The 13996-nt window shown below is 41.2% G+C and overlaps 1 protein-coding gene across 1 annotated transcript in view; it reads left to right on the forward strand.

The window, feature by feature from the left end:
- Positions 1 to 6565: 6565 nt before the first annotated feature.
- The window catches only part of INPP4A (inositol polyphosphate-4-phosphatase type I A), a 110365-nt gene continuing 102934 nt past the window's right edge, over positions 6566 to 13996 (forward strand). The window contains exon 1 of the mRNA XM_058042902.1: positions 6566 to 6644. The gene's annotated coding sequence lies outside the window, so the exon portion shown is untranslated. The remainder of the gene's footprint in view (positions 6645 to 13996) is intronic.

The raw sequence follows: 13996 nt of genomic DNA on the forward strand, positions 1-13996 counted from the left end.
TCCTTAGTAGATGAGTATCTCAGAGGGTTTCTTGGAATAGAACTATTTTCAGAGATGAGGAATTGACCAAGGTTGTGAAATGTGTGTGCAAGGTGCTTCCTCTCCAGTAAATTTGCTACCCAATAAACATGTAATAGATGGGAGTGGTGCTGTTTTTCAGTCCCACACTGCTAAGGAAGTGGGATTTATGGGAGTTAGAAGCATTAAATAGTGCTTAAACCATGACTGTGGTAAATGCTAACTGGTTCTGTATAAGACCTGCTTTTCCAGAGGAACACTTCCTTTTTCTTCCTTCAGTGTCCCCACCTCTTTAAGTGTCAAATCTTTAAGAAATAAATGGTAGCTCTTACATGTGGAAACTCAAATCAGACTAGCTGATTAGAAGTGAGATGAGGAAATAGTGAGAGGGGAGAGAGCCATAGTAAATTCTTTTCTTGGCTGAATTTATAGCCAAGTGTCTGATACACATTCAGTCTGAACAGATGTATGCAATGCTTTTTGTTTCTAAAACTCATGACTTCAGTGAAGGAGCACATGTTGACTATTTAATTTTGTCTGTCTTAAGCAACTGTTCTGTAATGAGTCAGAGAATGTTTGTATTCCTTGTGTGTGTAGGACTTTTTTTGCCTCCTAAATTAACTCTGATTTCACATTTCTGTGTTCTATTGATCATGTGGAAGCTAGTTCATTTGTTCAAGTGCTGTAAGCATCCTTTGTTTTCCACAGCCTACTTACCATATTAGCTTTATATGTACACTAAAATGATAATTTATGTCTATAAGAGTATTTTTATCTTAACACTCTAATTCCAAAGTATTACTCACAAGCCTTTTCCATGGGGAAAAACATAAAAAAGGTACTAAAATAAATATAAAGCCAGATGGCAGGTATTGAAATGTCAGTTAGAGAGAGGAGTGGGAATGGTATGGGAGTTTGGTAGTCAAGGACTCTTTCATGGTGTGCCCTAATGCATGGGTTTGTAGGTTGATTGTTCAAGTGATCTTTGTTCCTTTCTCAGCCATAATCACTAAGCCTCTCCTGTTGGTGCTGCAGCAACTCCTTTTGGAAGGGAGCAGAAACATTGCTACATCACAGACAGACACATAGTTATTTCTAGTAATCAGCTTGATCCAGTGGAGATCAAGTGTTAAAATTAAATCTATAGGATATTTATGGATTTAATAATTAAGAGAACACATGTATTATTTGATCCAATAGAATGTTAGTGTCAAAACTTCCTATTGGTTCACTAAACTACCTAGGACAGTCTGAAAATACTGTAACAGGAATCAAAATACTGATTTGCTCAAGAGACTTATTCAATTCCAATATTGTGTAACATAATACTCTATCTAAAGATAAGTAATTATATAATTGTCTTGGGACTTTGAGCACAGTCCTACTTGAGAGATATTTATGCTCCTTTGAGAAAAATAATTCATTTCATTAATGCCCTAAGTCCTATGCATTTGATTACAGGTTTTCCCCTAATGCACAAAATGTTTTTATTTAAATATATTGCTGTTTTTGTTTATGCCTTGTGCTACATTACTGACTTTTACTAAAACAAATGCATATTTCTGTTTTTTGATAGATTCTGCAAGAGTGGATCTGTGAGTTGTTGAGGACCAATGGTTGGCATGGTGCCAAAAGGCTAATACTAGTTTCAGAATCCCAAATATAAGCAGTGCTAATAATTTGTGTTGAATAAGTAAAGAACAGGGTTTGCAAGGACCTCACTGCTGCTCTTGTTCCTCTCATTTGTTTTCCATGATGGAGAGTCAGAGGGTGCTAAATGCTGCTGAGACTGACATCTCAGGCTGTGGCTCTGTCAGTGTTAGGGCCTGTCTGTGTTACAACATTCTGTTTCAGCAATTTAAATGTTCTCTCTGTGGTCCAATCCTGCAAACATGGTTCTATTGGAGCTGTAAGCACATATTGCATGTACATGGAGCTGTAAGCACATATTGCAGAACTGCTCACATGTTTATGATGATAAAAAATAGGCTATGGTAATTTACTCTGAAAATTCTTTACGCTGTTAATTGTTCTTTCAAGTCAGTACAGAGTGATAAGCATATGAGTGTTCAACAAAGACCCACCTGTACAAAACGAGAAAAGTGAGAGAAGGGTTGGTGTTTAAAAAGTATCACACATCTAGTATGTAAGATGTGCTTCTCAGAAGGAAAGACTTCTGCACCCAGATTAGGTGCATTTGTATTATAAAAGGCTTCATAATTCACTGTGGCACAAGGAATTGGTTCTCCAGTCTCTTTTCACTTCTTCAAGTTTCTGGAGAGTAGCAGGTTGGATGAGATGCTTTTTTTCAAAGAAAACATTTAAAATTATATGTTTTCAGTGAAAGCCTGGAACAAACTAGCTTGACACCTTCTACTCATAAGAGCAGTATTAAATGAAGTCATCATCTAAAAATGCAGCCACAGAATGTAGGTGGTAAGCAATATCTGTTGTTCTAGCCTGTGGTTAGAAAATTTACAAATACAGAACTGTAGCAGCTTTGTTAACATGATGAATTTTACACTGCCTTGATATGTGGTCATTTAGAATATGTGTATTTATTGTAAATATGTTTCTTGTCTAAAGCTGAAGAGCACAACAGCTTAATTCCAGTCATAAGTTGTCGTTGACAGAATAATAACCAGAAACCTTAAGGTCCTTTCTCATTTTTCTTTTTCCAAATCTGCCTGCTGAATTTTCTGTCTCTGGCATGGTTTTGTTGCAGATATCTTCAGAAAATCATTAACTGGCTATTTCTGTAAGTTGCACACTTCACAATTACTTGGTTGACAGTCTGTAGGGAGAAAATTCTGTAAACATAGCAGCTTCTTGAAGTGAACTATGCTTTATTTTCAGGATTTACTGAAGATTCATTTATAATGTTCTTGAACACTGAAAGTGGAAGAATAAAAAAGGTTAGCATTTTTACAGTTGCTTAATTAGGTCAGTAGAAGGTGATATATTTCAAGTAATAATGTATTTTAGTAGCTGAACACTGGAAATATATTTTAATGTCAAGCTGATGTTGGTGTGTCCTGATGGAGGCTTTCAGATGCAATATTCTTTTTTGGCTGACCTGTAGGTGCTAATGGGCTGCAGTGAAATAGAATGGAATAATTTCCCTGAAGATTTTTTAGTAACAGAGGAAATGATACAAGTAAATCTCTGTGACCTAGAACAGGATTTTAAAAATCTGCAATATTGCTACTATTGCTTTGAAAGGAGGCATAGAAAAATAGCAAAGCAGAAATTGGCTCATAATTCATAACTTCTAATGATAAATTGTGTTACTGTAAAATTGTATTGTGTTTCCTTTCATTACCACTCCAAGGAAGAGGAATATGAACTTTTCGTAGTCAATTTGTGACAGGAACTTTTGAGGCTTTTTTGGTGAGGAAAGTTTTGAAGTCTTTCTGAGGTCACAAAGGTCTAGTATTTATTAGCTGTTTTCTCAAGCTTTGGTTCTGTAGCAGCTCTACCTTACTAAGGTTCATAGCAGGATGATTTCTGGAATTCTGAGTGGGAAGAAATCTGTTACAGGTTGTTGGGTTGTTGGCATGCTGAGGAAGATGAGAGTAAATAGTGCATTGAGGAGATTGATTATTGGATATGTAAAAATTTGTATTGCTCAATATGTGGGCAAAAACTCCATAAAGCCCTTTGTCAGCTGAGACTGGACATTCAGGTCCCTTCCTGTTTATATTAGTAATTAAAGTAAGAGACACCTTTCTTCTAGTCTGACCTTCTGTGAAGCTTTTTATGCCAGAGAAAGGCATCAGCTCTTGAAAATGGCATCAAATCTGATTATGTTTTCTCTTGATAGAATATTTCAATAGCCAGTAATCCCTCTGTAGAAAGAGCATGTCTGTCTTATGGTCAGAATTTGACTTCAGTTTTCACTTCTGGGAGAAGAAGAGAAGATGGCTCTTCAAAGAGTTTAGTCATATCTTATGTTTTCTGCTGTAATGCATTTGAAAGTTTAAAAAATTGAAAGGAAGAAGATGCAATGAAATGCATGGGTTGACTTCCCAAACTTGTGACTTGTGTTATACCTGTCTTCCTTAGTCTCATCACAGGGGGAAATTTGCAATCTTATTTTAGGAAGGAGATAAACCTCTATTACTGATTTTTTTCATTGATCTCTGTACAGGTAAAACCCCTGCTTTCTTTTTACACTATTGATTGTGCTTCCAAGGTGAGTGTCACATTTTGTCACTTAACACACTGTGTTGAGGTCTTGTGTTCAATTCCCTGTCCCTTATGACCCTGATGCCTTTTTCTGAGTCAGTAGTTTTTCACTCTCATGTTTTCCTAGTGTATGGCTTGTTTTTCCAGGGTGTAGCTTTTTGTCTTTTCCTGGATTTATAACCTGAGATGTGGCCATTGAAGAATAGAAGTTTTGAACAGCATGCTTTATCATCTGTTCCAGAACTTCTCTGTGATGGCCCAGCTCTTGTGTTCAGCACTGTCAGGTGTTGGGTTGTCCACAAATACAATTGGCAGTGAGTTTATATGTATGTGCACACCTTTGAAGAAAATGTGAAATAATCTTATAGTTGGTAATGGTCCCAGAGCAGCTCTCTAAGTACTCTACTGAAATACAACTCCCCTCTATTTGTCAGGTTTTATTACATATAGATTAGGAAAACATAATCTTACAAAAAATTAGGTAAATAGAAAACCTCCCAATCCATTCCTACCCTGTTGGGTTTTCTTGTATTTTACCCTGGGTAATTCAGACTGCTCTGCCCACAAATAACATGGTGATTTTCCACATCCTCCAACACTGGTGCAACGTAAGGCCCTTCTGGTCCCTTGGGTTTTAGTGCTGTTTTGATTCCATAATACTAAATGAATATCAATAGTATCAAATGAACAAAATCAAATACTAAATGAATATCAATAGTAAACATTGTTCTTCCAGAATCCTTGGTGGGGAGCTGTCCAAGTCTGCTGTTTACAAAGGCAGTACTTAGGTTGATGATGATTAATAATGTCATCAGCTGTAAATAAACTCTTGATTTATTTTTTTTGTCAGGATTTGTATTTAATTTGAAAGATGCTAGTGACAAGATCTACTTGCTTTCCAGCTTGTTTTCACCAAGTATATGTAATATTTTTATGCAAGGATGTCTTTAAGTTTGCATGGTATGCAGAAGAACTCTTATTTTCTGTCTCTTTGCTAAAAAATGTGTCAGGGTTCATTAGCTTTATGCGAAATGATGGGCAAAGGTAAATGTGAAAAATTATGCATGTTTGACTATGCATTATAAACAGCTCCTCTCTATAAATTCTGTGTGGTTTTGAGGCAGGGAGTCCTTCATGGCATTTCACCAATGACATGCAGAAAGAAAAATTAAAAATTCAATCTGTCTCTCCTGGCTTCTCTATCCCAGTTCAGATTATACTGGGGACTTCAGCTGGCAGCTTCCAGCATGAGGGAACTGCAGCAGGCAAATTAAAATTCTTACACTAGAGCAGTGTTGGGACTGGCTCAGCTGGTTCTTGGCAGCAGTCCTCTGCACAGACAAGTGTGTCTGTGTCTCACTGATTCCCCACTTCAGTCTTTCCCCCTCACCTCTCTCCTGGGAGTTCCCAAACGGTAACTTGTTAGTAACCTGTGTTCTCCTTGGCTTTTGTGCACCATGTAAAAATAACAGAATGTGCCAGAGCTGGATTTTGACCTCTTCCTACATTCTTTCAAATGACTCTTAATGTTACCTGAGCACTATAAATCCCTCATTGATAATAGTGGGGTACAGAAATTCGTTAAGAAATGGAACCCAGCCTCCAGCTACACAGCAATTTCACCACATGCATGTGAGTGAGACAACTATCAAACAACTTCAGGTGTGGAGAAGGATGGATGGATGGATGGATGGATGGATGGATGGATGGATGGATGGATGGATGGATGGATGGATGGATGGATGGATGGATGGAGGAAACATGCTAAAATGTATCAGTGTGAGCAGCAAGACTAGGGAAGTAATTCTTCCCTTGTACTCCACACAGGTGAGGTCACACTTGAGTGCTGTGTCCAGTTTGGGCCCCTCAATTCAAGAAAAGCAATGATGTGCTGGAACATGTCCAGAGAAGGGCAGTGGGGCTGGTGAAGGGTGTGTGTGGAGCACAAGTCCTGTGAGGAGCAGCTGAAGGAGCTGGGGCTGTTTAGCCTGGAGAAAAGGGGACTCCGGGGTGAGCTCAGTGCTCCCTACAGCCACCTGAAAGGAGGCTGTAGCTGAGTGGGGGTCCGCCTCTACCCTCAGGACAAAAGGACGTAGTGATAAGCTGGGCATGGGGACGTCGTGATAAGCTGGGCATGGGGACATTAGGAAGAATTTCTTCTGTCTCCGGTGCTTAACTGCAGATGAAGATAGAAGAGAATCCTAGTTTCTATATTTTTGGATCCTCCGGAGCCGGCGGGGGCAGCCCGAAGCGCTCCCCTTCCAGCGCGGGCGGACGGGCGGGCGATGCCGGCCCGGCTGAGGCCGCAGGGGGCCGGGCCAGGGCCGGGGCGGGGCCGCCGCTCCCGGCGCCGTCAGAGCGGGCGGGCGCCGGAGCCGCTGGGGGCGCGGGGCCGGAGGCTGCCGCGGGGCGGTGCCCGGCGAGCCGTGGCTGCGGAGGTGAGCGATGGGCGCCGGCCGCGGAGCGGGGGGCAGCGGGAGAGGGCGCGGGCCGGGCGCCCAGCGCGGAGGGGTCGCGCGGCTGCGGCGGGAGGCGGCCCCGCGCCGGGCGGCACGGCCGAGCCCCCATCTTGGGGAGGCCCTGCCCGCCCGGTTCGGCCGCCGGCGCTGTCACGGGCAGCGCTGCCGGCTCTGTCCGTGCGCGCTCGGCCCTCGGTCCCGAGTCGTGCCGGGCTGCGGCGGGGCGCGGAAACGGCGTGTGTGGAAGGGACAGCGCGTAAACAGCCGCCGCCTCCGGGGGACGCGGGAGCGAGACACAGGGATGATGTTTAACCGCCCCAAATTTATTACAGGCCGGGGTTCACGATTCCTTTCCCATGTTGAGAAGCCTTAAAAGGAAGCAGATTGTGTGTTTAATTTGGTGCATATTTCAGATTTTTGCCTGTTTATTGAGCTGGAATATGGTTGTGAAATATGGTAGAAATGCCTTTGCAGTACTGATGCACCATCATCTGTCTTATGTGGGTTTCGCAGAGCAGCGCTAAGAATGAACTTGAAGGTTTAGCCCAGTGGCATAGGTACCCCCATACCATGAGTAAAGTCACTATGTGCTGATCAGAGCCCACTTTGGACTGCAGAGACACTAGAGGGGATTTTGCCTGCGTGGTCCAGCACGGTGTTGACAGAAGCTCTCCATCCGCAGGCCGGTATCAGCCTTCTGCAGAAGCCTCTGCTGTTGAGCTGTCTGGGCTGGCGGTAGAGACCCAGCTGGGAGGGTCTTGCTGGGTTACTTAAGCAACAGAGGCAGAGACTCATCTTTGTCTCTGCCCTCAAACTCTAGAAAACCCTGTTGTGCTGAAAACAAGATTACTTTGCAGTTTCCCACTGCAGAACTACTGTTTGCTAATGCTTTTAACAAAAGCTCTTAATTAAAAGCTTATTAAGTTTTTCTTCCTGCTTCTGAAAATCTTAATTCAGTGGACTGCCTTGCTTCTAGGAACTCAGAGAATGCAATATCTTGCCAATTTTTTCACAAGTATCTCTGACTCTCTTATGCAAATGTTAGGTGGGAGCAAATGGCGGGGGGTGCATATGTATTTTTGGCAGGAACTTGACATTTAGTGTTCTTAAATTTAGAAGTTCTGGCACTTTCAAACTTTGAGGTGGATGTGACCTCTTTTACTCACTGTTCCCTGCTGCAGTACTAAGTTGATAGCAAATCATTATTTCAGTGCTGCTTTCAAGTATCTGTATCCAGGCTGTACGTATTTTGCTAGATACATTTGCTTCTGATTTAATTTATTTTTAATGAACTAATTTTAACTTAATCTGTAGTGGGTGGTATCTTGCAGGGAGCCATGGGGAAAGAAAGAACCCTGCCAAAGTGTGGCAAAAGAACCATGTGATCTATAGAGGGTGTTGGGCTCCCTTACTGAAGACAGTGATGACACCTCTGCAGAAACTTGCTTATTTTACACCCGTCTAATTTGCTGTCAGTTGAGGCTGAAGGCTGTACCCCTTCTCAGGTAGCAGAATTTTCAGTCTTAAGGTCTCAGATCTATTGAGTGTTGGATGTCATTAATCATCTCTTAGACCTGTACTAGTTCAGTCTGTTTGTACAGATGCTGTATTAAATGGAGGTTCTCCCTGTGAACTGACTGCTAGGAGAAATGACTGCTTTGTTTCCTATATGTTCTGGTTCCTTAGTCTCTGTATTATTTTACTAGAATTAGGAAGGAAAATGAGAAGGCCAAGGATCCCCTTTCAGTTCTTGTTTCCTTGTTAAGATTTAATTCAGGCTTCTGGGCTGTGCTCTGCTACAGCAAATTTTAATTGCCCAGTTGCTTGTGTGTAAGATGCACTGTTAGAATATAATACCTTTAGGACCCCCTTTGTAGATATCTCTGTTGGAAAAAAAAAAAACATTTCTTGACTGGATATGAAGAGCAATTACCTTGCTTGGACATGAAATTTGAAACCTCTACCTGTTGTGTTTGAAGAGAGATGGTAGATCAAATAATACAGGCAGCACAGCTCAGAGCTGTCTTACACGTTCTTTGCTTCTGCTTGCCACTTCCCTTCCTGTTTCTTGTCTGATAAACTGAATTTCCTCTCCATTGTTGGATTATCTACCTAAATCTCAAACAGACATCCTTTGCAGAAACATTGTTGTTGAAAATGTTGTTGACCTTGAAAGAAGAAAGCTTTAGGGTGTATCTACTTCATGCACATCTATCAGGCAGATAGGCACAGCCTCAAAAGTAGTTAAATCACACCTATTGCTGCTTTATCTAATACCATAAACTCTTTCCTACAGATGAAGTTGATTCTTCTGACTCTCAGATAGAAGGAAGCATTTCCCTTTTCTACTTCACAGGCAGCTCCTGCTACTGCTGCCTTCCTTCCTTTGCTTCCCGTGTTCTGTTCTCTGCAGTGCTTTGCTTGCTGTGGGCAGTGTCACCACAGGCTGGTGGCACCTGAGGCAAAGCCATGCCACAATCAAGACAAAGCAGGTTGACAATGAGGAGCAAATCAATTGAAGTACAGAAAATGTCAGGAACATTGTCAATTCAGGGCATGACTGAGAGGAGGGCCTGTGTCTTGACTGCACAGGGGAGTGGTAGGGCCATATTCTTTGTGGTTTGTGTTGTACACGGTAAGGGAGGTATCCAGGAGATAAGGCAAACACTCCAGGCTTTCCTGGCAATTACTGCTCTTTTTTCCCTGTACCATAAAGTTAATGATGTTGCCTGAGCCAACACAGATGGACATTGTTCTGTCAGCACATCAATCAATCCAGCCACTTTGGTCTCTTACAGACAAAAGGCAGGTGCCAGTACTACAGAAATATGATAGCATTTCCTGAAAACAGTATTTGAAGCTTTCAGTAACGTATGTTCACTCACGTTTCTGGACTTCCACTGAGTGTAAAATTCTTGAATTTATGATTATTTAACCAAATATGCAATAAATAGTGAACTGGGAAATTGAAGTACCAAGGTACATCCTAACTTAGCTAAAACCATCTTGATGATAGTAATCTTGATAGAGAGTAATGTAGTTTTTCCCCAAATTTCCAGGCAAGTTGAGATCTTGACCTTAGGTGAGGGAGTCTTTCTGTCCAGCTTGTAGAATGTGACCAAGGATTTCTCTGCAACAGAGGTTTGTAAATGTGTGTCAGTATTCACTGAAAGTACTCATCATGTACTGCTAAGACCTTGTATGAAACCAGCATGCTATTTTCAGAAAAACATTGACATTCTTGAGCTGTTACATTTAGACCTGGCCCACTTGTGCCCTTCAATGTTCTTGTATATCTCACAAATGCCTGCATCTTGTTTGTGCATCTGCTGCTGTGGTGTGCTGACAGAGAAGCCTGTTGTGTATGAGTTGCTTCTCTCTAAATACAGCTCTGTTCTTCCAGTTTGCTGCAGACAGAGCAGATTAACTCCGTGTGAAGGAGGTAACCAAGTGAGGTGAAAGGGAATAGCATAGGAGAAAAGGAGTGGGGATATAGAGGAGGGATGTGAAGGGAAATGAGTGTAGAGGATAAGACAGTACAGGAAGACAGGAAGGAGGACAGATAAAGATAGGAAAAATTTATCCAGTATCTTTCTCATCAAGGTTTTGTAGCATTTTCCAGTGGAGCACTTTGGAGCTGTAATTTCTGAAAAAAATCTGGACATATCCCAAACCTCTAGCTCTAGCTGGGGTGTGCTTGGGGGAAGATGCAACAGCAGGGGCTGGGCTTTATGGCTGGGCTTCCCTGGCAAATGCATCCTGAATCTGAGCATATGGGAAGCAAGTGGGGCTGTGCCACTGCGAGTGAGAACCAGCAGACAGAGGCCTGCTACAAGGTTTGTGTGCTGCTAACTCCCCTTGCTAGGTAAGATGTTTTAGAGCTGTTGGAGTCATCAGCTCTCACAAGCACAGGTATTTTAATCTTCCTTAACAAAATAATATGTGTTACCATGCATCTAAACTTTTAGAAGAATAACTATTCTTCCCACAGTATGACTAATTATAGGAAGCCATGTATGTACAGATGTTGCAAATCTTTGGAAACAGCACACTTCAATTCCTTGGGACAGTTTATAGTTAAGGTATCTCACTGCAGTGTTGCAAACTGTGCAGAATCCTGCAACTATAGCCAGTTCCTGGGAATGCCTCTGCACATGCTCAGTTCCCACCTTTTATGCAAGGCCTGAGCAGCCCAGATTAACTCTGTGCTTGAAAAACTGTTTTACCTGGCTCTACCCTGTTGTATCACTGAGTTTTCTCTAACTTCCTTCCAGCAAAATGAAATTTGATTAGAAGGAATTTGATACCTGGATTTTCTCCTTGCCCTGAGTAGAACAAGTCTCCAAGGTGGAAATTACAGCTGAGAGTGGAGACATAGAGATTTGATGAGAATTTGTTTTTCCACTCATTCTCTGTTGTTAAATCTATTGTTTCGAAATGCAGTGCTGGGTTTACTGCTAAGGTTAGGCATTGGATCTTTCTATAATTCCTGTTTGTGTTTGGTTCAAATCCTAACCCTTGGCAGTCTGAAGCTTGGATTCAAACTTAAGAAGAATTTTTAAATGATTGTCCAGTCTGTAAGAGTTATAATAAGACTTCAGAATGAAATGGCTTTGTATCAGGTATTTTAAAAATACTTGGCCTGCTTGGAGTCTCTTCTGTTCTTTTTCCAGCTCTTTCTCTACATTTTCTCTGTGATGACCAGTGTTAAGAGAATAATTTTTCATAGTTTGCTATGCCTCTAGTTTTTCACAGTGCTCTTTCAAAAACCAACCTGGGAGTGCGGGTGGTGTTTGTGCTGTGCTGAATAGAGTAGCTATTGATCTCTAAAAATGTCTAAATATTTAAATTTTTTTAGTTTTCCCCCTTGCCCACCTACATTTTGTCTTGCCAGTAACAATTCTTTTGATCATGTAGCTACTTTTTACATTCATTAGGCTGGAAACTACTGCCTCCCACAGCAGGGCAGGTGGAATGAAGTGTGTCCCTACGCTTCAGCAGCTTTTGTACAAAGTTCAGTGGCTTGATTTAAAATGTTGGCTTGACATTTCTGAAGAGTGTTCACTAGATCTGGTCCATTGACTTTGCTTGGGAGGCTGTAAACTTGAACAGAAGTGTGGTAATATGTTCAGTCACCAGAGCTACTTGCCGAGCTCTTAGTGCCCTTTTTCTGTTATATTTTTTACCAGAAAGTGCTAAATGCTAGTGCACTGTTAATTCTGATAACAGTTCTGTAAATATTAAAAGTTAGTGTACATTGTATAATTTCTTTTTTAAAAGGTTCTCACATGTTGTCTAGTAGAAGATGCTACACATAAAATGTAAAATCTGGCATAAGTCTCCCTGTCCAAGTCCAGAAGTCTGTAAAACATTTTTCAGCATTTCTGTTTTTGAGAATGGACATTATCTGCACAAGAGAATTATCTCATGGCTATCTTATCCCTTCCAGGTTTTATGAGTCACTTTTTAAAGTTCAGAATTGTACGGTATCACACAGACAATTACAGCAACAATTATTATGATGCCAGTAGCTGATAATTTTGGTAGAAACGCCTTATATATATTTTTATATATATGTATGTTTAAAAGATGGTGTCACAGCTAGAAGCTGGAAGCTTTTAGCCTGTGACATTTAACTCCCTGTAGACTCACAAACTTGCTTTGTTGTCCAGTCACATATTTCTGTGAGCATGGATGAACATGGTCCTCGAGGTTTTGCAGGGATCATAACTTCAAGGTTTTGCAGGGATCATAACTTCTACTCCCAAAGTGTGGGTGGACCACCCATCATTATTTCTGAGACTGGGAGAGCTGTTTGGAACTGGTTCCCTGCCATAATGGAAAGCAAGGCTGCTCCATATAAACATGACAGTTCAGAGGCATGAATAGAGCATTTTAAACTGCAAATGACCCACACTGCTGTCAAAAGAGCTGTCTTGAAAGAGCAATCTATGTAGCCACAGTTTAGCCTTGTGGATTCCAATTATGCTAAATCTTTAGTTAGATGATCTACTTTTCTCTTGTTGTGTTTAGTGCACAGGAGGGGCCTAATCTGGGGATGAACTGTTCTGATGGAGATGAACTCACTGTGACTATCAGTGAGTGTAACAGCTTTATTTGTTGCAGAAATTGGAAGTTGTACAGCCTTCAAAGCAAGAGATTAAAGGAAGAGGAGGACAAAATTGTTTTTTTAATTGAGAGCTGCATCCTTACAGAGGCCTGTGACACAACCCTACCACTCCTCAGAGTTTCTGTGTGGTGCAAGGCAAGTCTGAACATTTTCCTTTTGCCATTGTTTAGTACAATGTTTCTCAGATTTTGTGTGCCTGATTTAAGATCTGGTTTCGGTTTCATAGAACATCTAAGCCCTCCCATCTATTACTTATATTATGTAAAAGTCTGTATATTTCCAATGTTGAATCGTGAGTGTCTTGATTTGGACACCCAAGCTAGTTGGTTCTTTATTCTTTCTGCAGAAGCTGGCTGCCTGGAAATCTGTGTCCAGTATCTCTCCCATTCTCAGAGATGGTTTCCAGCTTCCTTGCACTAGTATAGAATGCTCCCTTTGGTTATTCTCCTTATGCTACTTATCCCATCTCTTTGGTCTGCCCATTTTTGGCAATATCCCAGCTCTTTACTGCAAAGATTCCTCTCAGCCAAGTTGCTTCTGGCTTTATTTCTGGCTCCAAACATTAGTTCTGGTCTTCTGACAACTTGCCAGTATTGCTCTACAGTTACTTTTTCTGCTCCTTTGGTTTGGCCATTTTTACCTGTGTTTTCAAATTTGATATTTCTTTCTTATCCCTCAAGGCTTGTAGAAATACAGGTCCTGTTGGCCAAGTTCAATATTTAGCCAAATGCTGAATGATTATTATGAGGAACTGTCTTCTGAACCCCTTGGGGTGCCTGTAAGGCACTGGATGTGCAACTATAATACCTGTGGAAATCAAAAATACTCATTCTTTTGGCATCTTTGGAGATTTTAGTTGTGACTTAACCTCTACTGGATCTGTGTTTACTGTGACTTTTTAAAGGATTACAATAGAAAGGAAATACTTACAGTTGATTGTTTTTGCTTTCTTTTCATGTTAAGCAAAATGTTTTTTCTTTAGACTTTACTCTTGGTAGCAACTGAACTGTTTGAGCTGAAACTGATGATTGTTAAACTGATGATTGTTTAAAAACCAGTCTGAGACAAACACTCAGCATGAAAAATTTCTGGGCACACACTTTGGGAAAATGTAAGCAAGTGAAAAGACGAGTTTTAAGAAGTGGTGTTGAGCAGGCATAGTTACAGGCTCAGATGCTACTGGTCCCACCTTCTCCTTGCT

The sequence above is a fragment of the Melospiza georgiana genome, chromosome 2 (genome assembly GCF_028018845.1).
Source record: "Melospiza georgiana isolate bMelGeo1 chromosome 2, bMelGeo1.pri, whole genome shotgun sequence".
Lineage (NCBI taxonomy): Eukaryota > Metazoa > Chordata > Aves > Passeriformes > Passerellidae > Melospiza > Melospiza georgiana.